This window comes from Ambystoma mexicanum, unplaced genomic scaffold, assembly GCF_040938575.1.
Source record: "Ambystoma mexicanum isolate Mex_15411 unplaced genomic scaffold, UKY_AmexF1_1 Mex_scaf89, whole genome shotgun sequence".
Lineage (NCBI taxonomy): Eukaryota > Metazoa > Chordata > Amphibia > Caudata > Ambystomatidae > Ambystoma > Ambystoma mexicanum.
Genome location: NW_027182509.1, coordinates 710,644 through 731,567, shown reverse-complemented (window position 1 = coordinate 731,567; position 20,924 = coordinate 710,644). Strand labels below are relative to the sequence as shown.

Here is a 20,924-nt window from a genome sequence, read left to right as displayed (position 1 = left end):
TCAAATCCCACCCCTGCCACTTTTCTTTGCCTTGCATTTTAAAGAAGAACTTAACGTTGACCTTTCCTTCATTAGTGCCATCTCTGTCGCAATGAACAAGCGGATGGTATGCCACACCCTGCAGGGAAAAGGTTTAGCTTCTGACGTCTTGCTTTTCTGGACATCCAGTCTCAAGTTTCCCATCCGGAACGGCGCTCCCTGCTGCTTTTTAAAGGCTTGCTGCAAGAGCCTTCGAAGCCCAGGAGCTCTTGCGTAGAGCTGTGACGCGTCCTGGGAAGGACTCACGTTGCAGCGGAATGAGCCCCACTCCCAGGGCGCGCTGGCAGCAAATTTCCCACAGCCCACAGGGAGCAAACGATCCCAGATGTGACGTATCACCAGGAGAGGCTGAGATGAGAGTAAGGGTTCACGCATGTGCCCGGACCAAGGTTAATGATGGGATTAGAGCTAGGGTTAGATGTAGAGAAAGAGTGAGAGTTATAGTTAGGGATGAGGCTAACAGGTGATCATTACTCGTCATGTAACCTGAGACAAGGGTCAGAAGAGGAATTGATTCAGGGTTACGATTTGGACTTCGCAAACAACAGGAGCACTGAATGGTGCTGAGGGGGACTGAATAATGTGGACCGGCCGCCTAACTTAAGCAGTTGTGCACACATATTGTACGATGACTAGTGTCGCCGGTCCTTTTTTCTTAAAGAGTCAGTTCTTGGCACCCATTCCCTACTTGACTCAACCTAATCTTCACGAATATTTGTCAAGAACTAAAAAATCCAGAAAAGGTTTAACCTCCCAGTCGGGGAATTGAACCCCGGTCTGGATACTGACCACTATACTAACGAGGAACTGCCGTGAGGGCTCCTGACATGAACGGCTGCTGATGCTTGCACAGCATCCAGCGACCAACTAGATGGCCTAGGGGGTCTCATTTTCCCCCTTCAAACGGCTTGCCCGATCGATGGCACATTTCTTTCTTTTTATCGGCACCAGGCTTAAAACTCAGTTTAAGGTGGTAGCTCCGGGCTATGTTTGACTCCATCCAGAGTTGAATCTGTCATCCTGCATTTCCTCAGCAAATCAAGCTACCCATCTCAAGTCTCATGAGCTGAGGACGGCACAAAGTCCCTGTGGGTTTAGGACAGTCAAAGAAACCCCTGGAATGCACGCTAAGCCTCCTTTCGGCTTCACTTTCCGAATCCTGCCCAAGCTTGCGATTCGTTTTTCGTTTCAGTTCTTGTCCTCATCTCCCACCTTGCCTCATGGTCTCCCCTCCTCTGCGCATCTGACAGTTTGCCTGCCCTTCCACTGCCTGTCTGCAGACTTTCCAAGGAGAAAAGGCAAAGCACCAAAGTGGGCCGTGCAACTGGTCAAGTTCCTCTTTCGAGGACCAGAAGGAAGGTAGCGTGGCCAAGCGGTCTAAGGCGCTGGATTAAGGCTCCAGTCTCTTCGGAGGCGTGGGTTAAAATCCCACCGCTGCCACTTTTCTTTGCCTTGCATTTTAAAGAAGAACGTAACGTTGACCTCTTCCTTCATTAGTGCCATCTCTGTCGCAATGAACAAGCGGATGGTATGCCACACCATGCAGGGAAAAGGTTTAGCTTCTGACGTCTTGCTTTTCTGGACATCCAGTCTCAAGTTTCCCATCCGGAACGGCGCTCCCATCGGCTTTGTAAAGGCTTGCTGCAAGAGCCTTCGAAGCCTAGGAGCTCTTGCGTAGAGCTGTGACGCGTCCTGGGAACAACTCACGTTGCAGCGGAATGAGCCCTACTCCCAGGGCGTGCTGGTAGCAAATTTCCCACAGCCCACAGGGAGCAAACGATCCCAGATGTGACGTATCACCAGGAGAGGCTGAGATGAGAGTAAGGGTTCACGCATGTGCCCGGACCAAGGTTAATGATGGGATTAGAGCTCGGGTTAGGTGTAGAGAAAGAGTGAGAGTTATAGTTAGGGATGAGGCTAACAGGTGATCATTACTCGTCATGTAACATGAGACAAGGGTCAGAATTGGAATTGATTCAGGGTTACGATTTGGACTTCGCAGACAACAGGAGCACTGAATGGTGCTGAGGGGGACTGAATAATGTGGACCGGCCGCCTAACATAAGCAGTTGTGCGCACATATTGTACGATGACTAGCGTCGCCGGTGCTTTTTTCTTAAAGAGTCAGTTCTTGGCACCCATTCCCTACTTGACTCAACCTAATCTTCACGAATATTTGTCAAGAACTAAAAAAATCCAGAAAAGGTTTAACCTCCCCGTCGGGGAATTGAACGTGTGACAGGCGGAGATACTGATCACTATACTAACGAGGAACTGCTGTGAGGGCACCTGACATGAACAGCTGCTGATGCCTGCACAGCATCCAGCGACCAACTAGATGGCCTAGGGGGTCTCATTTTCCCCCTTCAAACGGCTTGCCTGATCGATGGCTAATTTCTTTTTTATCGGCACCAGGCTTAAAACTCAGTTTAAGGTGGTAGCTCCGGGCTATGTTTGACTCCATCCAGAGTTGAATCTGTCATCCTGCATTTCCTCAGCAAATCAAGCTACCCATCTCAAGTCTCATGAGCTGAGGACGGCACAAAGTCCCTGTGGGTTTAGGACAGTCGAAGAAACCCCTGGAATGCACGCTAAGCCCCCTTTCGGCTTCACTTTCCGAATCCTGCCCTAGCTTGCGATTCGTTTTTCGTTTCACTTCTTGTCCTCATCTCCCACCTTGCCTCATGGTCTCCCCGCCTCTGCGCATCTGACAGTTTGCCTGCCCTTCCACTGCCTGTCTGCAGACTTTCCAAGGAGAAAAGTCAAAGTACCAAAGTGGGCCGTGCAACTGGTCAAGTTTCTCTTTCGAGGACCAGCAGGAAGGTAGCGTGGCCGAGCGGTCTAAGGCGCTGGATTAAGGCTCCAGTCTCTTTGGAGGCGTGGATTCAAACCCCACCGCTGCCCCTTTTCTTTGCCTTGTATTTTAAAGAAGAACGTAACGTTGACCTTTCCTTCATTAGTGCTATCTCTGTCGCAATGAACAAGCGGATGGTATGCCACACCCTGCAGGGAAAAGGTTTAGCTTCTGACGTCTTGCTTTTCTGGACATCCAGTCTCAAGTTTCCCATCCGGAACGGCGCTCCCTGCTGCTTTGTAAAGGCTTGCTGCAAGAGCCTTCGAAGCCCAGGAGCTCTTGCGTAGAGCTGTGACGCGTCCTGGGAAGAACTCACGTTGCAGCGGAATGAGCCCCACTCCCAGGGCGTGCTGGCAGCAAATTTCCCACAGCCCACAGGGAGCAAACGATCCCAGATGTGACGTATCACCAGGAGAGGCTGAGATGAGAGTAAGGGTTCACGCATGTGCCCAGACCAAGGTTAATGATGGGATTAGAGCTAGGGTTAGATGTAGAGAAAGAGTGAGAGTTATAGTTAGGGATGAGGCTAACAGGTGATCATTACTCGTCATGTAACATGAGACAAGGGCCAGAAGAGGAATTGATTCAGGGTTACGATTTGGACTTCGCAGACAACAGGAGCACTGAATGGTGCTGAGGGGGACTGAATAATGTGGACAGGCCACCTAACTTAAGCAGTTGTGCACACATATTGTACGATGACTGGCGTCGCCGGTGCTTTTTTTCTTAAAGAGTCAGTTCTTGGCACCCATTCCCTACTTGACTCAACCTAATCTTCACGAATATTTGTCAAGAACTAAAAAAATCCAGAAAAGGTTTAACCACCCTGTCGGGGAATTGAACGCGTGACAGGCGGGGATACTGACCACTATACTAACGAGGAACTTCCGTGAGGGCACCTGACATGAACAGCTGCTGATGCCTGCACAGCATCCAGCGACCAACTAGATGGCCTAGGGGGTCTCATTTTCCCCCTTCAAACGGCTTGCCCGATCGATGGCTAATTTCTTTTTTATCGGCACCAGGCTTAAAACTCAGTTTAAGGGGGTAGCTCCGGGCTATGTTTGACTCCATCCAGAGTTGAATCTGTCATCCTGCATTTCCTCAGCAAATCAAGCTACCCATCTCAAGTCTCATGAGCTGAGGACGGCACAAAGTCCCTGTGGGTTTAGGACAGTCGAAGAAACCCCTGGAATGCACGCTAAGCCCCCTTTCGGCTTCACTTTCCGAATCCTGCCCTAGCTTGCGATTCGTTTTTCGTTTCACTTCTTGTCCTCATCTCCCACCTTGCCTCATGGTCTCCCCTCCTCTGCGCATCTGACAGTTTGCCTGCCCTTCCACTGCCTGTCTGCAGACTTTCCAAGGAGAAAAGTCAAAGTACCAAAGTGGGCCGTGCAACTGGTCAAGTTCCTCTTTCAAGTACCAGCAGGAAGGTAGCGTGGCCGAGCGGTCTAAAGCGCTGGATTAAGGCTCCAGTCTCTTTGGAGGCGTGGGCACCGCTGCCACTTTTCTTTGCCTTGCATTTTAAAGAAGAACTTAACGTTGACCTTTCCTTCATTAGTGCCATCTCTGTCGCAATGAACAAGCGGATGGTATGCCACACCCTGCAGGGAAAAGGTTTAGCTTCTGACGTCTTGCTTTTCTGGACATCCAGTCTCAAGTTTCCCATCCGGAACGGCGCTCCCTGCTGCTTTTTAAAGGCTTGCTGCAAGAGCCTTCGAAGCCCAGGAGCTCTTGCGTAGAGCTGTGACGCGTCCTGGGAAGGACTCACGTTGCAGCGGAATGAGCCCCACTCCCAGGGCGCGCTGGCAGCAAATTTCCCACAGCCCACAGGGAGCAAACGATCCCAGATGTGACGTATCACCAGGAGAGGCTGAGATGAGAGTAAGGGTTCACGCATGTGCCCGGACCAAGGTTAATGATGGGATTAGAGCTAGGGTTAGATGTAGAGAAAGAGTGAGAGTTATAGTTAGGGATGAGGCTAACAGGCGATCATTACTCGTCATGTAACATGAGACAAGGGTCAGAAGAGGAATTGATTCAGGGTTACGATTTGGACTTCGCAAACAACAGGAGCACTGAATGGTGCTGAGGGGGACTGAATAATGTGGACCGGCCGCCTAACTTAAGCAGTTGTGCACACATATTGTACGATGACTAGTGTCGCCGGTCCTTTTTTCTTAAAGAGTCAGTTCTTGGCACCCATTCCCTACTTGACTCAACCTAATCTTCACGAATATTTGTCAAGAACTAAAAAATCCAGAAAAGGTTTAACCTCCCAGTCGGGGAATTGAACCCCGGTCTGGATACTGACCACTATACTAACGAGGAACTGCCGTGAGGGCTCCTGACATGAACGGCTGCTGATGCTTGCACAGCATCCAGTGACCAACTAGATGGCCTAGGGGGTCTCATTTTCCCCCTTCAAATGGCTTGCCCGATCGATGGATAATTTCTTTCTTTTTATCGGCACCAGGCTTAAAACTCAGTTTAAGGTGGTACCTCCGGGCTATGTTTGACTCCATCCAGAGTGTAATCTGTTATCCTGCATTTCCTCAGCAAATCAAGCTATCCATCTCAAGTCTCATGAGCTGAGGACGGCACAAAGTCCCTGTGGGTTTAGGACAGTGAAAGAAACCCCTGGAATGCACGCTAAGCCCCCTTTTGGCTTCACTTTCCGAATCCTGCCCTAGCTTGCGATTAGTTTTTCGTTTCACTTCTTGTCCTCATCTCCCACCTTGCCTCATGGTCTCCCCTCCTCTGCGCATCTGACAGTTTGTCTGCCCTTCCACTGCCTGTCTGCAGACTTTCCAAGGAGAAAAGTCAAAGCACCAAAGTGGGCCGTGCAACTGGTCAAGTTCCTCTTTCGAGGACCAGCAGGAAGGTAGCGTGGGCGAGCGGTCTAAGGCGCTGGATTAAGGCTCCAGTCTCTTCGGAGGCGTGGGTTAAAATCCCACCGCTGCCACTTTTCTTTGCCTTGCATTTTAAAGAAGAACGTAACGTTGACCTCTTCCTTCATTAGTGCCATATCTGTCACAATGAAAAAGCGGATGGTATGCCACACCCTGCAGGGAAAAGGTTTAGCTTCTGACGTCTTGCTTTTCTGGACATCCAGTCTCAAGTTTCCCATCCGGAACGGCGCTCCCTGCTGCTTTGTAAAGGCTTGCTGCAAGAGCCTTCGAAGCCCAGGCTCTCTTGCGTAGAGCTGTGACGCGTCCTGGGAAGAACTCACGTTGCAGTGAAATGAGCCCCACTCCCAGGGCGTGCTGGTAGCAAAGTTCCCACAGCCCACAGGGAGCAAACGATCCCAGATGTGACGTATTGCCAGGAGAGGCTGAGATGAGAGTAAGGGTTCACGCATGTGCCCGGACCAAGGTTAATGATGGGATTAGAGCTAGGGTTAGATGTAGAGAAAGAGTGAGAGTTATAGTTAGGGATGAGGCTAACAGGTGATCATTACTCGTCATGTAACATGAGACAAGGGTCAGAAGAGGAATTGATTCAGGGTTACGATTTGGACTTCGCAGACAACAGGAGCACTGAATGGTGCTGAGGGGGACTGAATAATGCGGACCGGCCGCCTAACATAAGCAGTTGTGCACACATATTGTACGATGACTAGCGTCGCCGGTGCTTTTTTCTTAAAGAGTCAGTTCTTGGCACCCATTCCCTACTTGACTCAACCTAATCTTCATGAATATTTGTCAAGAACTAAAAAAATCCAGAAAAGGTTTAACCTCCCCGTCGGGGAATTGAACGCGTGACAGGCGGAGATACTGATCACTATACTAACGAGGAACTGCCGTGAGGGCACCTGACATGAACAGCTGCTGATGCCTGCACAGCATCCAGCGACCAACTAGATGGCCTAGGGGGTCTCATTTTCCCCCTTCAAACGGCTTGCCCGATCGATGGCTAATTTCTTTCTTTTTATCGGCACCAGGCTTAAAACCCAGTTTAAGGTGGTAGCTCCGGGCTATGTTTGACTCCATCCATAGTTGAATCTGTCATCCTGCATTTCCTCAGCAAACCAAGCTACCCATCTCAAGTCTCATGAGCTGAGGACGGCACAAAGTCCCTGTGGGTTTAGGACAGTCAAAGAAACCCCTGGAATGCACGCTAAGCCCCCTTTCAGCTTCACTTTCCGAATCCTGCCCTAGCTTGCAATTCGTTTTTCGTTTCACTTCTTGTCCTCATCTCCCATCTTGCCTCATGGTCTCCCCTCCTCTGCGCATCTGACAGTTTGCCTGCCCTTCCACTGCCTGTCTGCAGACTTTCCAAGGAGAAAAGGCAAAGCACCGAAGTGGGCCGTGCAACTGGTCAAGTTCCTCTTTCGAGGACCAGCAGGAAGGTAGCGTGGCTGAGCGGTCTAAGGCGCTGGATTAAGGCTCCAGTCTCTTCGGAGGCGTGGGTTCAAATCACACGGCTGCCACTTTTCTTTGCCTTGCATTTTAAAGAAGAACGTAACGTTGACCTCTTCCTTCATTAGTGCCATCTCTGTCGCAATGAACAAGCGGATGGTATGCCACACCATGCAGGGAAAAGGTTTAGCTTCTGACGTCTTGCTTTTCTGGATATCCAGTCTCAAGTTTCCCATCCGGAACGGCGCTCCCATCGGCTTTGTAAAGGCTTGCTGCAAGAGCCTTCGAAGCCTAGGAGCTCTTGCGTAGAGCTGTGACGCGTCCTGGGAACAACTCACGTTGCAGCGGAATGAGCCCTACTCCCAGGGCGTGCTGGTAGCAAATTTCCCACAGCCCACAGGGAGCAAACGATCCCAGATGTGACGTATCACCAGGAGAGGCTGAGATGAGAGTAAGGGTTCACGCATGTGCCCGGACCAAGGTTAATGATGGGATTAGAGCTAGGGTTAGGTGTAGAGAAAGAGTGAGAGTTATAGTTAGGGATGAGGCTAACAGTTGATCATTACTCGTCATGTAACATGAGACAAGGGTCAGAAGAGGAATTGATTCAGGGTTACGATTTGGACTTCGCAGACAACAGGAGCACTGAATGGTGCTGAGGGGGACTGAATAATGTGGACCGGCCGCCTAACTTAAGCAGTTGTGCACACATATTGTACGATGACTAGTGTCGCCGGTGCTTTTTTCTTAAAGAGTCAGTTCTTGGCACCCATTCCCTACTTGACTCAACCTTATCTTCACAAATATTCGTCAAGAACTAAAAAAATCCAGAAAAGGTTTAACCTCCCCGTCGGGGAATTGAACGCGTGACAGACGGAGATACTGATCACTATACTAACGAGGAACTGCCGTGAGGGCACCTGACATGAACAGCTGCTGATGCCTGCACAGCATCCAGCGACCAACTAGATGGCCTAGGGGGTCTCATTTTCGAGGGGGCGTGGCCAGCACGCATGCCGTGAGGACAGACTTCCACGGAGTTCCGTCCGTGATCCTGAGTTAAACGAACTGCTTTCGCTTAACCCATGTCCGTAACGCTATATAAATACTAAAATCCCGCAGGGGAACTGATTGCCCGCACTCGACAGCAAGCTCAGGTGGAATCGGTGAGCATACGCCGGAGAACGGGAAGCCTGACGCGGAGCCCCCTGCGCCTTCAAGATGGCGGCGCCCACTGCGGAGTGTCACTGATCCGGACTCGCCCGCCCAGGCCATCCGGCGGACCGCAGCGGCTGAGGGAGCCAAGACGGAGGAGCTTGCTGCCTGCGCCACCTGGCATTGAGGTCCCCCGCAGCCGCGGAGGACAGAGATCGAAGGAGCGGGTGCGTGGGCGCGACCCGGGAGAAGGATCTCCCATCGAAGACCCAGGATCGTGGGTCTCGGAATCGAGCCCGAGCCACCGACCCACCCGCAAGAAGGTGAGACCGGGCGGACCTCCGACTGGTCGAAGGCGCGAGGAGCGCAACCGCAGGCGGAGGGCCCTTCAACTATGCCGAAAGCGGGACTGGGCCCCCCTCTAGCGTCTGATCTTGCCTTGATTCCCCAGCGGCTCAAGGGTGAACTGAACGCCCGTCCCTGAGGCCCTGAATTAACTCCTGCGAGGGGGCCTGGTCTAGCCCAGTAGGGCCCCTGCCGCCCCTGATCCAGAAATAAGCAAACCACCCCCAAAAAAAAAAAAAAAAAAAAACGAGAATCTCCCATCGAAGACACAGGATTGAGGGACTCGGAATCGAACCCGGGCCGCCGACCCACCCGCAAGAAGGTGAGACCGGGCGGGCCTCCGACTGGGCGAAGGCGCGGGGAGAGCAACCGCAGGCGGAGGGCCCTTGAACTACGCCGGAAGCGGGACTGGGCCCCCCTCTAGCGTCTGATCTTGCCTTGATTCCCCAGCGGCTCAGGGGTGAACCGAGTGCCCTCCCTGAGGCCCTGAATTAACTCCTGCGAGGGGGCCTGGTCTAACCCAGTAGGGCCCCTGCCGCCCCTAGAGGCCGCCCTTGATCCAGAAATAAGCAGACTCCCCCCCCCCCAAAAAAAAAAAAAAAAAAAAAAAAGCGGGAATCCATTCACAGCACTAAAGCCCAGAGAAGTACGGTGAACATTATAGGGACCGGAGTCCCCAAGCTGCCCTGTCCATAGGAGGCGGGACAACATCTCCCCGCCGCCGGCGACCCAGGAATCGGAACTCACCCGAATACAGACTGTGGTCCCAGACAGATCTGCACCACTGCGTCTGCAAGCCCGAGGCCTTCCAAAACCCACGCCCACAAGCTCCTGTAAACTGGTCTCGGAAACGCGACCTACTCGAGACAGCGGAAATCCGGGGTTGCGTCCCTACGAAAACCAGCAAACAGAGGCCGGAGCCCGACCTGCACTCCGCAGGAGACTGCATTTATAGCCTCCAAGGCAAGAGATGTCTCCCCTCAGGGTCAAACCGAAACTAGTCACGATGGACTCCTTCACAACAATCAGATCTCAAAGACAATCAACACAACAAGATCAAGAGTCCCCCGAAAATCCGCCTCAACAGGAAGAGGACCTTAAACACACGCAGGTCCTCCAAGCAATAGCTGCCCTTCGCACATCACTCGAGGGACGACTGGAAGAGGTGAAGTCAGATATACAACTCATGCGCCAGGATGCCCGCAACCTAACGGAACGAGTCACGGTGGCTGAGACCACCCTGCATGAAAATGTTGAAGTCACCCGAGATCTAAAGAAGACGGTTAGAGAGTTGGAACAAAAGGTGACAAGATTGGAGGCCCGCTCTGAGGATGCTGAAGGTCGTGCGCGCCGTAACAACATCCGTATACTGGGGGTTCCCGAGGATCTAGAAGGCCCGGACCCGACGACCTTCATTGAGACGCTCCTGCAACAAGAGATAGGAGCGGGAAACCTCTCCCAGGGGTTCTCTGTTGAAAGGGCCCACAGGTCTCTCCAGAGGCGTCCCCCGCCCGGATCCCATCCCTGGCCAATCATAGCTAAGATCTTAAACTTCAGAGATCGCGAAACCATACTTCGGTTCTCCAGAGAGGGCGGAGAGATAAATAGAAAAGACTCAACAATAGTTATATACCCGGACTACACCCCGGCAGTGCAACAGGCTAGGAACTCCTACATTCCAATAAAAGCTCGGCTGAGAAAGCTCAACTTGAAATACATGCTACTATATCCGTCACGTCTCAAGATTTTATATAACGGAAAAGCGACGTTCCTGGAGACCCCGGCCGCCGCCAACCTGTGGCTCGAGCATAATAACCTGGCGGACGACAAGGAAAAATCACTGCACCCAGATCAGAGATGACCGTTCACCCCCCGGCGGAAGCAGGCAAAGGATAGTCCCCCCAAAATGAAAGTACAGGCAATAAAACGAACGGAAAACGAACTGCAGACAATTGTATCAACACGATAGTCCCGCTGTAAAGTACGCAACATCGGACGAGAGCTTGGAAAAACACACGAGTGGCAGACAAGCAACCCACCCCACCAAGAAAGGTGTAAGCACTTTGCTCACACACAACCTGATCCGGAAGGCCAGGAGTGGCCTGGAAGGCTCAGGAACCCCTGAGCGCTGCAAGTTAAAAGCAACTGCTAGGGACAGTTTGAAAAGTTTTGTTTAGTTTTTCCCCATTTAACATGATGGGAGTTCCACAAGTTCAAAAATCTCCAACCAGCGAAAAGATTGAAGCCGGGACAAGGAGCCAGGCGGAGAGGCGGCCGGGACATGGCGAAAAAATGATAAAAGGAGGTCGGCAGGGGCCAGACAACCGTAAGTGTAACTCAACTGCCCTGACATGACGTCTAATGCAAACATAAAGATATTGACCTGGAATGTGAGGGGCCTGGGCTCTTACCTACGCCGAAATAGAATCAAATACTATTTGACCAGAAAGAAAGTGCAGATAGCGCTACTGCAAGAGACACACTGTACGACGGAATCCCTGGCGAGGTTGAGAGAACACTGGGGAGGTCAAGGGGTTGGAACTTCGTACCCCAAATATGCAAGAGGAGTATATACCTGGATTCACCCACAACTCCCTTTCCAAATAATTAAGTCGGAAGCAGACCCAGAGGGAAGGTTCGTAATACTATGGGGCAGACTAGAACAAATGGAGGTTTGCATAGTGAACTCTTACCTCCCTAATACCAACATTCCAACCCACCTAAACTCCATGTACGCCAGGATTGCGCCATACAGGCATGGAATCCTTTTCTGGGGGGGAGACATCAACTGTGTCCACAATGCGAAACTTGACAGGTCCCTCCCGCACCCAAAGGGGCCCTCAGCGGCTACAACTGCCCTCTCCCTATTAACGCATAGGTTACACCTAGCAGACACCTGGAGAGAGTGCCATCCTAGCGCCCGGGGTTACTCATATTTCTCCTCCCCACACGGTCTCCATACGAGACTAGACTATGTCTTCATAAGCAATGAACATTTGTCTCAAATAGTAGAGGCCCAGTATCTGGGCAGAACCATTTCCGACCACTCGCCACTCCTGGTGGATTGGAATCACACGGGCCCTAAGCCTCCCATTCCAATGTGGAGAATGCCGATAGACGCCCTTGATGACCTAGTATTCAGGGAAGATCTACACGAATTTATAGAGAGCTTCATTGAAAGAAACACCGGAAGCGTGGACCAATTAAGCACGGTGTGGGACGCCCTAAAAGTAGTGACAAGGGGGGAAACCATAGCAAGGGCAGGGGGCATTAGGAAACAACTTAAGGGCGAGCTTAATCATTGGGAGCAGCAGATTGAACAACTGGAAAGTGCCCCGGTGGCCACAGAGCGAAGAGAGGCCAACCTCAAAGAACTTAGAAATAACACTGCTTTAGCATGGGATAGGCTCGCCAAATTTGACTATGCCACCAAAACCGACAGGATACATACCGAGGCAGATAAACCTGGTAGAATGTTAGCTTGGCTCTGCTAGAAAGAGCACCCCAGGCACACAATCACGGGGGTACAGACCGACGACGGAGGGATAGCACAGACACAGCAAGCCATAAACGAAACCTTTAAAGGCTTTTATGAACACCTTTACTCTCATAACGATCAGGTTCCCTTAGAACAAATCATGGATACGCTGGAAGAGATAGGACTCCCCAGGATACCCCCGGAACACTCTGAGGCCCTAGATGCAGACATTACACCTGAGGATATCTCTGAGGCAATTAGATCACTAGCCACCCGTAAGACTCCTGGGAGCGACGGCCTGCCCACTGAGTTTTACAAGGCGTACGAGTCCACCCTAACGCCCCTCCTACATGAGGTCTTTCGGGAAGCACATGAAATAGGGATTCTACCCGACAGCATGAGGGAGACCCTCCTGATCCCGATCATTAAGCCTGATAAGCCCCCTGATAGATGCGACTCTTACCGTCCGATAGCAATCCTTAACTGCGACGTGAAAATCCTGACCACAGTGTTAGCAAGCAGATTAGCCAGAATCATAGGGGACGTGGTACATGAAGATCAGTGCGGCTTTGTACCAGCCCGAAATACTACCATGAATTTGCGCAGAGTCCAACACGTTATTGCCCAAACCGAAGATTGCACAGAACAGTACGCCCTGTTGTCCCTTGACGCCATCAAGGCGTTTGACTCGATTTTTTGGGAATAGCTAATAGCAGTTTTGGAAGGGTTTGGCTTCGGCCCGGGGTTCATTAGGTGGATCAAGATATTATACACAAAGCCTAGAGCCAGGGTAAAAACCGGGAAATACATATCGGAGGTCTGGAACATATGCAGGGGAACCAGACAGGGTTGTCCTCTCTCCCCTATGCTTTATGTGCTGGGACTAGAACCCATCGCTATCTACTTCCGAAAACAATTTTTCGATGCTGGAATCCGACTGGGCAACTCGGACCACATTATTTCCCTCTATGCGGATGATGTCTTATTATTTGTCAGGGACCCATACAACAATGTGCCCACGATGTTAGACGTCCTAGACAACTTTGCGAAGTTTTCTGGTATAAAATTCAGCCGGGCAAAATCCTGTCTTTTCCCCCTGGCAGATCTTAAGAGAAAGGTGACTTCGCAACTACCCCTGATGGGAATAAAATGGGAGCACACCTCGTTCAAATACTTAGGGATACACATAATGCACTCCCCGGAACAAATGCATGAACACAACACTAAGGCTGCTCTTCCTGCCTTAAGGAAATCTATGGCCTTCTGGGCGAAACTCCCCCTATCCATGATGGGCAGGGCCTCTATAATTAAAATGATCGTCCTCCCTAGATTCTTGTATGGGTTCCAAAACGTACACTTCTATATCAAAGCCCCCTTTTTTCGCCTAATGGAAAGGATGCTGAGAGACTTCCTGTGGGGGAGGGGAAGACGTAAGATAGCACTTACTACTTTGCCATTACCGTACACCCAGGGGGGAATCCAACTCCCGAACTTTGAAAAATACCATCTAGCAGCACAGCTTGGCTTTATCACCAAGTGGCTGGCTGACGATGCCACATCGGAGACGCCATTCCTGCAGCCACTGATCTCCCCGTTGTATATGAAAGAACTTCCCTGGGCCCCCACCCACCTGATAGTAAATGCACCCATGTTGGTCACCCTTGGCCGCAGAGTCTGGAGTAGGACTGAATCTCTTGCCCATGCCAAACATCAATACTCCCCGAACATACCGCTGATCTCGGACCTATGCAAATCCCCCGAGGACTTACAGCACCTCAGACACTGGGAACAAAAAGGGATATACACATGGGGGGACCTGTACACAGAGGGGGAGTTCAAAGAACTCAAAACTCTCCAAGAAGAAAATGATATCCACACAGGCCAGTTTCTGTGGTACCAAAAGTTAAGATTCACGGCAAGAACCAACTGGCCGACATGGCCAGAGGAACCAAATTCAAACCCCCTGATCACACTACTATACGAATTGGGTGAGGGAGGTAGACCGGTGTCTCAGATCTATAGCCACCTAAGCGACACCCCCAATCCACGCAGCGCTGGTCTAAAATCCAGCTGGGAAGCAGACATAGGCCGAGAATTAACAGATGGCGAATGGGAGAGGGCCCTGACATATCCTAAAACAGTGTCCAGGAACCATAGATTTAGACAAATACAACTGAACCTCTTGCACCGGACATACTTAACCCCATCCAGGCTGGCCAAACTTCACAAGTCTCAAAATTCCAAATGCACATGGTGCGAAATGGACAATGCAGATCTGCTTCACGCATTCTGGCAATGTGCCAAGACACAGTCTCTGTGGTTCTTCATACAACAAACTAGTGAGAAACTGGGGCTGACCAGATACGAATGGTCTCCGGCGATATGCCTATTGGGCACATATCCCAGACCAGCAAAGCTAAAGCACCTCGCCAAATTAATGGATATCATGTGCATCCTGGCTAAGAGGACAATCGCGATGTCCTGGAAGAAACCATCGGGGCCTCAACAGAAAATCTGGCACAAAGAACTGAAACGCTGGGTGCTAGCAGAAACAAAAGCCTGGGAGGAAAGTGTGGCCAGATCCGCAGAAGCCTCGAGCATGACCTTGGATGCCTGGAAAGGACTCACAGACCCCTTGTTCTACCCCTCTGATGATAAGCCCCCATGAGCCGGCACGAACCCACTATAAGAAGATCCATAGACTAAACTGGAGCCCCGGAAGCAGTCCACTCAGGACTGCTCGTAGCCCCGACCGGAAGATCCCCCCTCCTCCGAAGGGATTAGCCCCCCTTTACACCCCCATTTGGCACCGGCTTCTCAGGAAACGAAATTGGAGATAGTTAAAGTTCTAATGTTAAGTTGTTATTATTTTTGTTTTGTGATGCAATGCAATTCATCCTCTAATGGCAGCTGAGGTAACTGCCCTGTGGTTGTACTACATAACAAATGCCAATAAACAAATTTTAAAATAAAAATAGGGGGTCTCATTTTCCCCCTTCAAACGGCTTGCCCGATCGATGGCTAATTTCTTTTTTATCGGCACCAGGCTTAAAACTCAGTTTAAGATGGTAGCTCCGGGCTATGTTTGACTCCATCCAGAGTTGAATCTGTCATCCTGCATTTCCTCAGCAAATCAAGCTACCCATCTCAAGTCTCATGAGCTGAGGACGGCACAAAGTCCCTGTGGGTTTAGGACAGTCGAAGAAACCCCTGGAATGCACGCTAAGCCCCCTTTCGGCTTCACTTTCCTAATCCTGCCCTAGCTTGCGATTCGTTTTTCGTTTCACTTCTGGTCCTCATCTCCCACCTTGCCTCATGGTCTCCCCTCCTCTGCGCATCTGACAGTTTGCCTGCCCTTCCACTGCCTGTCTGCAGACTTTCCAAGGAGAAAAGTCAAAGTACCAAAGTGGGCCGTGCAACTGGTCAAGTTTCTCTTTCGAGGACCAGCAGGAAGGTAGCGTGGCCGAGCGGTGTAAGGCGCTGGATTAAGGCTCCAGTCTCTTTGGAGGCGTGGATTCAAACCCCACCGCTGTCACTTTTCTTTGCCTTGTATTTTAAAGAAGAACGTAACGTTGACCTTTCCTTCATTAGTGCTATCTCTGTCGCAATGAACAAGCGGATGGTATGCCACACCCTGCAGGGAAAAGGTTTAGCTTCTGACGTCTTGCTTTTCTGGACATCCAGTCTCAAGTTTCCCATCCGGAACGGCGCTCCCATCTGCTTTGTAAAGGCTTGCTGCAAGAGCCTTCGAAGCCCAGGAGCTCTTGCGTAGAGCTGTGACGCGTCCTGGGAACAACTCACGTTGCAGCGGAATGAGCCCTACTCCCAGGGCGTGCTGGTAGCAAATTTCCCACAGCCCACAGGGAGCAAACGATCCCAGATGTGACGTATCACCAGGAGAGGCTGAGATGAGAGTAAGGGTTCACGCATGTGCCAGGACCAAGGTTAATGATGGGATTAGAGCTAGGGTTAGATGTAGAGAAAGAGTGAGAGTTATAGTTAGGGATGAGGCTAACAGGTGATCATTACTCGTCATGTAACATGAGATAAGGGTCAGAAGAGGAATTGATTCAGGGTTACGATTTGGACTTCGCAGACAACAGGAGCACTGAATGGTGCTGAGGGGGACTGAATAATGTGGACCGGCCACCTAACTTAAGCAGTTGTGCACACCTATTGTACGATGACTAGCGTCGCCGGTGCTTTTTTCTTAAAGAGTCAGTTCTTGGCACCCATTCCCTACTTGACTCAACCTAATCTTCACGAATATTTGTCAAGAACTAAAAAAATCCAGAAAAGGTTTAACCTCCCTGTCTCCCGGGTGACAGGCGGGATACTGCCCACTATACTAACGAGGAACTGCCGTGAGGGCACCTGACATGAACGGCTGCTGATGCCTGCACAGCATCCAGCGACCAACTAGATGGCCTAGGGGGTCTCATTTTCCCCCTTCAAACGGCTTGCCCGATCGATGGCTAATTTCTTTCTTTTTATCGGCACCAGGCTTAAAACTCAGTTTAAGGTGGTAGCTCCGGGCTATGTTTGACTCCATCCAGAGTTGAATCTGTCATCCTGCATTTCCTCAGCAAATCAAGCTACCCATCTCAAGTCTGGACGGCACAAAGTCCCTGTGGGTTTAGGACAGTCAAAGAAACCCCTGGAATGCACGCTAAGCCCCCTTTCGGCTTCACTTTCCGAATCCTGCCCTAGCTTGCGATACGTTTTTCGTTTCACTTCTTGTCCTCATCTCCCACCTTGCCTCATGGTCTCCCCTCCTCTGCGCATCTGACAGTTTGCCATCCCTTCCACTGCCTGTCTGCAGACTTTCCAAGGAGAAAAGGCAAAGCACCAAAGTGGGCCGTGCAACTGGTCAAGTTCCTCTTTCGAGGACCAGCTGGAAGGTAGCGTGGCCGAGCGGTCTAAGGCGCTGGATTAAGGCTCCAGTCTCTTCGGAGGCGTGGGTTCAGATCCCACCGCTGCCACTTTTCTTTGCCTTGCATTTTAAAGAAGAACCTAACGTTGACCTCTTCCTTCATTAGTGCCATCTCTGTCGCAATGATCAGGCGGATGGTATGCCACACCCTGCAGGGAAAAGGTTTAGCTTCTGACGTCTTGCTTTTCTGGACATCCAGTCTCAAGTTTCCCATCCGGAACGGCGCTCCCTGCTGCTTTTTAAAGGCTTGCTGCAAGAGCCTTCGAAGCCCAGGAGCTCTTGCGTAGAGCTGTGACGCGTCCTGGGAAGAACTCACGTTGCAGAGGAATGAGACCCACTCCCAGGGCGTGCTGGCAGCAAATTTCCCACAGCCCACAGGGAGCAAACAATCCCAGATGTGACGTATCACCAGGAGAGGCTGAGATGAGAGTAAGGGTTCACGCATGTGCCCGGACCAAGGTTAATGATGGGATTAGAGCTAGGGTTAGATGTAGAGAAAGAGTGAGAGTTATAGTTAGGGATGAGGCTAACAGGTGATCATTACTCGTCATGTAACATGAGATAAGGGTCAGAAGAGGAATTGATTCAGGGTTACGATTTGGACTTCGCAGACAACAGGAGCACTGAATGGTGCTGAGGGGGACTGAATAATGTGGACCGGCCACCTAACTTAAGCAGTTGTGCACACCTATTGTACGATGACTAGCGTCGCCGGTGCTTTTTTCTTAAAGAGTCAGTTCTTGGCACCCATTCCCTACTTGACTCAACCTAATCTTCACAAATATTTGTCAAGAACTAAAAAAATCCAGAAAAGGTTTAACCTCCCTGTCTCCCGGGTGACAGGCGGGATACTGCCCACTATACTAACGAGGAACTGCCGTGAGGGCACCTGACATGAACGGCTGCTGATGCCTGCACAGCATCCAGCGACCAACTAGATGGCCTAGGGGGTCTCATTTTCCCCCTTCAAACGGCTTGCCCGATCGATGGCTAATTTCTTTCTTTTTATCGGCACCAGGCTTAAAACTCAGTTTAAGGTGGTAGCTCCGGGCTATGTTTGACTCCATCCAGAGTTGAATCTGTCATCCTGCATTTCCTCAGCAAATCAGGCTACCCATCTCAAGTCTCATGAGCTGAGGACGGCACAAAGTCCCTGTGGGTTTAGGACAGTCAAAGAAACCCCTGGAATGCACGCTAAGCCCCCTTTCGGCTTCACTTTCCGAATCCTGCCCTAGCTTGCGATACGTTTTTCGTTTCACTTCTTGTCCTCATCTCCCACCTTGCCTCATGGTCTCCCCTCCTCTGCGCATCTGACAGTTTGCCATCCCTTCCACTGCCTGTCTGCAGACTTTCCAAGGAGAAAAGGCAAAGCACCAAAGTGGGCCGTGCAACTGGTCAAGTTCCTCTTTCGAGGACCAGCTGGAAGGTAGCGTGGCCGAGCGGTCTAAGGCGCTGGATTAAGGCTCCAGTCTCTTCGGAGGCGTGGGTTCAAATCCCACCGCTGCCACTTTTCTTTGCCTTGCATTTTAAAGAAGAACCTAACGTTGACCTCTTCCTTCATTAGTGCCATCTCTGTCGCAATGATCAGGCGGATGGTATGCCACACCCTGCAGGGAAAAGGTTTAGCTTCTGACGTCTTGCTTTTCTGGACATCCAGTCTCAAGTTTCCCATCCGGAACGGCGCTCCCTGCTGCTTTTTAAAGGCTTGCTGCAAGAGCCTTCGAAGCCCAGAAGCTCTTGCGTAGAGCTGTGACGCGTCCTGGGAAGAACTCACGTTGCAGCGGAATGAGCCCCACTCCCAGGGCGTGCTGGCAGCAAATTTCCCACAGCCCACAGGGAGCAAACAATCCCAGATGTGACGTATCACCAGGAGAGGCTGAGATGAGAGTAAGGGTTCACGCATGTGCCCGGACCAAGGTTAATGATGGGATTAGAGCTAGGGTTAGATGTAGAGAAAGAGTGAGAGTTATAGTTAGGGATGAGGCTAACAGGTGATCATTACTCGTCATGTAACATGAGACAAGGGTCAGAAGAGGAATTGATTCAGGGTTACGATTTGGACTTCGCAGACAACAGGAGCACTGAATGGTGCTGAGGGGGACTGAATAATGTGGACCGGCCGCCTAACTTAAGCAGTTGTGCACACATATTGTACGATGACTAGTGTCGCCGGTGCTTTTTTCTTAAAGAGTCAGTTCTTGGCACCCATTCCCTACTTGACTCAACCTAATCTTCACGAATATTTGTCAAGAACTAAAAAAATCCAGAAAAGGTTTAACCTCCTGGTCTCCGGGGTGACAGGCGGGGATACTGACCACTATACTAACGAGGAACTGCTGTGAGGGCACCTGACATGAACGGCTGCTGATGCCTGCACAGCATCCAGCGACCAACTAGATAGCCTAGGGGGTCTCATTTTCCCCCTTCAAACGGCTTGCCCGATCGATGGCTCATTTCTTTCTTTTTATCGGCACTAGGCTTAAAACTCAGTTTAAGGTGGTAGCTCCGGGCTATGTTTGACTCCATCCAGAGTTGAATCTGTCATCCTGCATTTCCTCAGCAAATCAAGCTACCCATCTCAAGTCTCATGAGCTGAGGACGGCACAAAGTCCCTCTGGGTTTAGGACAGTCAAAGAAACCCCTGGAATGCACGCTAAGCCCCCTTTCGGCTTCACTTTCCGAATCCTGCCCAAGCTTGCAATTCGTTTTTCGTTTCACTTCTTGTCCTCATCTCCCACCTTGCCTCATGGTCTCCCCTCCTCTGCGCATCTGACAGTTTGCCTGCCCTTCCACTGCCTGTCTGCAGACTTTCCAAGGAGAAAAGGCAAAGCACCAAAGTGGGCCGTGCAACTGGTCAAGTTCCTCTTTCGAGGACCAGCAGGAAGGTAGCGTGGCCAAGCGGTCTAAGGCGCTGGATTAAAGCTCCAGTCTCTTCGGAGGCGTGGGTTAAAATCCCACCGCTGTCACTTGTCTTTGCCTTGCATTTTAAAGAAGAACGTTTTCCTTCATTAGTGCCATCTCTGTCGCAATGATCAAGCTGATGGTATGCCACACCCTGCAGGGAAAAGGTTTAGCTTCTGACGTCTTGCTTTTCTGGACATCCAGTCTCAAGTTTCCCATCCGGAACGGCGCTCCCTGCTGCTTTTTAAAGGCTTGCTGCAAGAGCCTTCGAAGCCCAGGAGCTCTTGCGTAGAGCTGTGACGCGTCCTGGGAAGAACTCACGTTGCAGCGGAATGAGCCCCACTCCCAGGGCGTGCTGGCAGCAAATTTCCCACAGCCCACAGGGAGCAAACGATCCCAGATGTGACGTATCACCAGGAGAGGCTGAGATGAGAGTAAGGGTTTACGCATGTGCCCGGACCAAGGTTAATGATGGGATTAGAGCTAGGGTTAGATGTAGAGAAAGAGTGAGAGTTATAGTTAGGGATGAGGCTAACAGGTGATCATTACTCGTCATGTAACATGAGACAAGGGTCAGAAGAGGAATTGATTCAGGGTTACGATTTCGACTTCGCAGACAACAGGAGCACTGAATGGTGCTGAGGGGGACTGAATAATGTGGACCGGCCGCCTAACTTAAGCAGTTGTGCACACATATTGTACGATGACTAGTGTCGCCGGTGCTTTTTTCTTAAAGAGTCAGTTCTTGGCACCCATTCCCTACTTGACTCAACCTTATCTTCACGAATATTTGTCAAGAACTAAAAAAATCCAGAAAAGGTTTAACCTCCCGGTCTCCGGGGTGACAGGCGGGGATAC

The 20,924-nt window shown here is 50.9% G+C and overlaps 2 non-coding genes across 2 annotated transcripts; both read left to right on the top strand.

Moving 5' to 3' along the window:
* The first annotated feature begins 18,590 nt into the window (after window positions 1–18,590).
* TRNAL-AAG (transfer RNA leucine (anticodon AAG)) lies at window positions 18,591–18,672 on the top strand. Its single transcript has one exon. It is a non-coding gene; the product is annotated as a tRNA-Leu (tRNA).
* Window positions 18,673–20,049: 1,377 nt separating this feature from the next.
* TRNAF-AAA (transfer RNA phenylalanine (anticodon AAA)) lies at window positions 20,050–20,131 on the top strand. Its single transcript has one exon. It is a non-coding gene; the product is annotated as a tRNA-Phe (tRNA).
* Window positions 20,132–20,924: the final 793 nt, after the last annotated feature.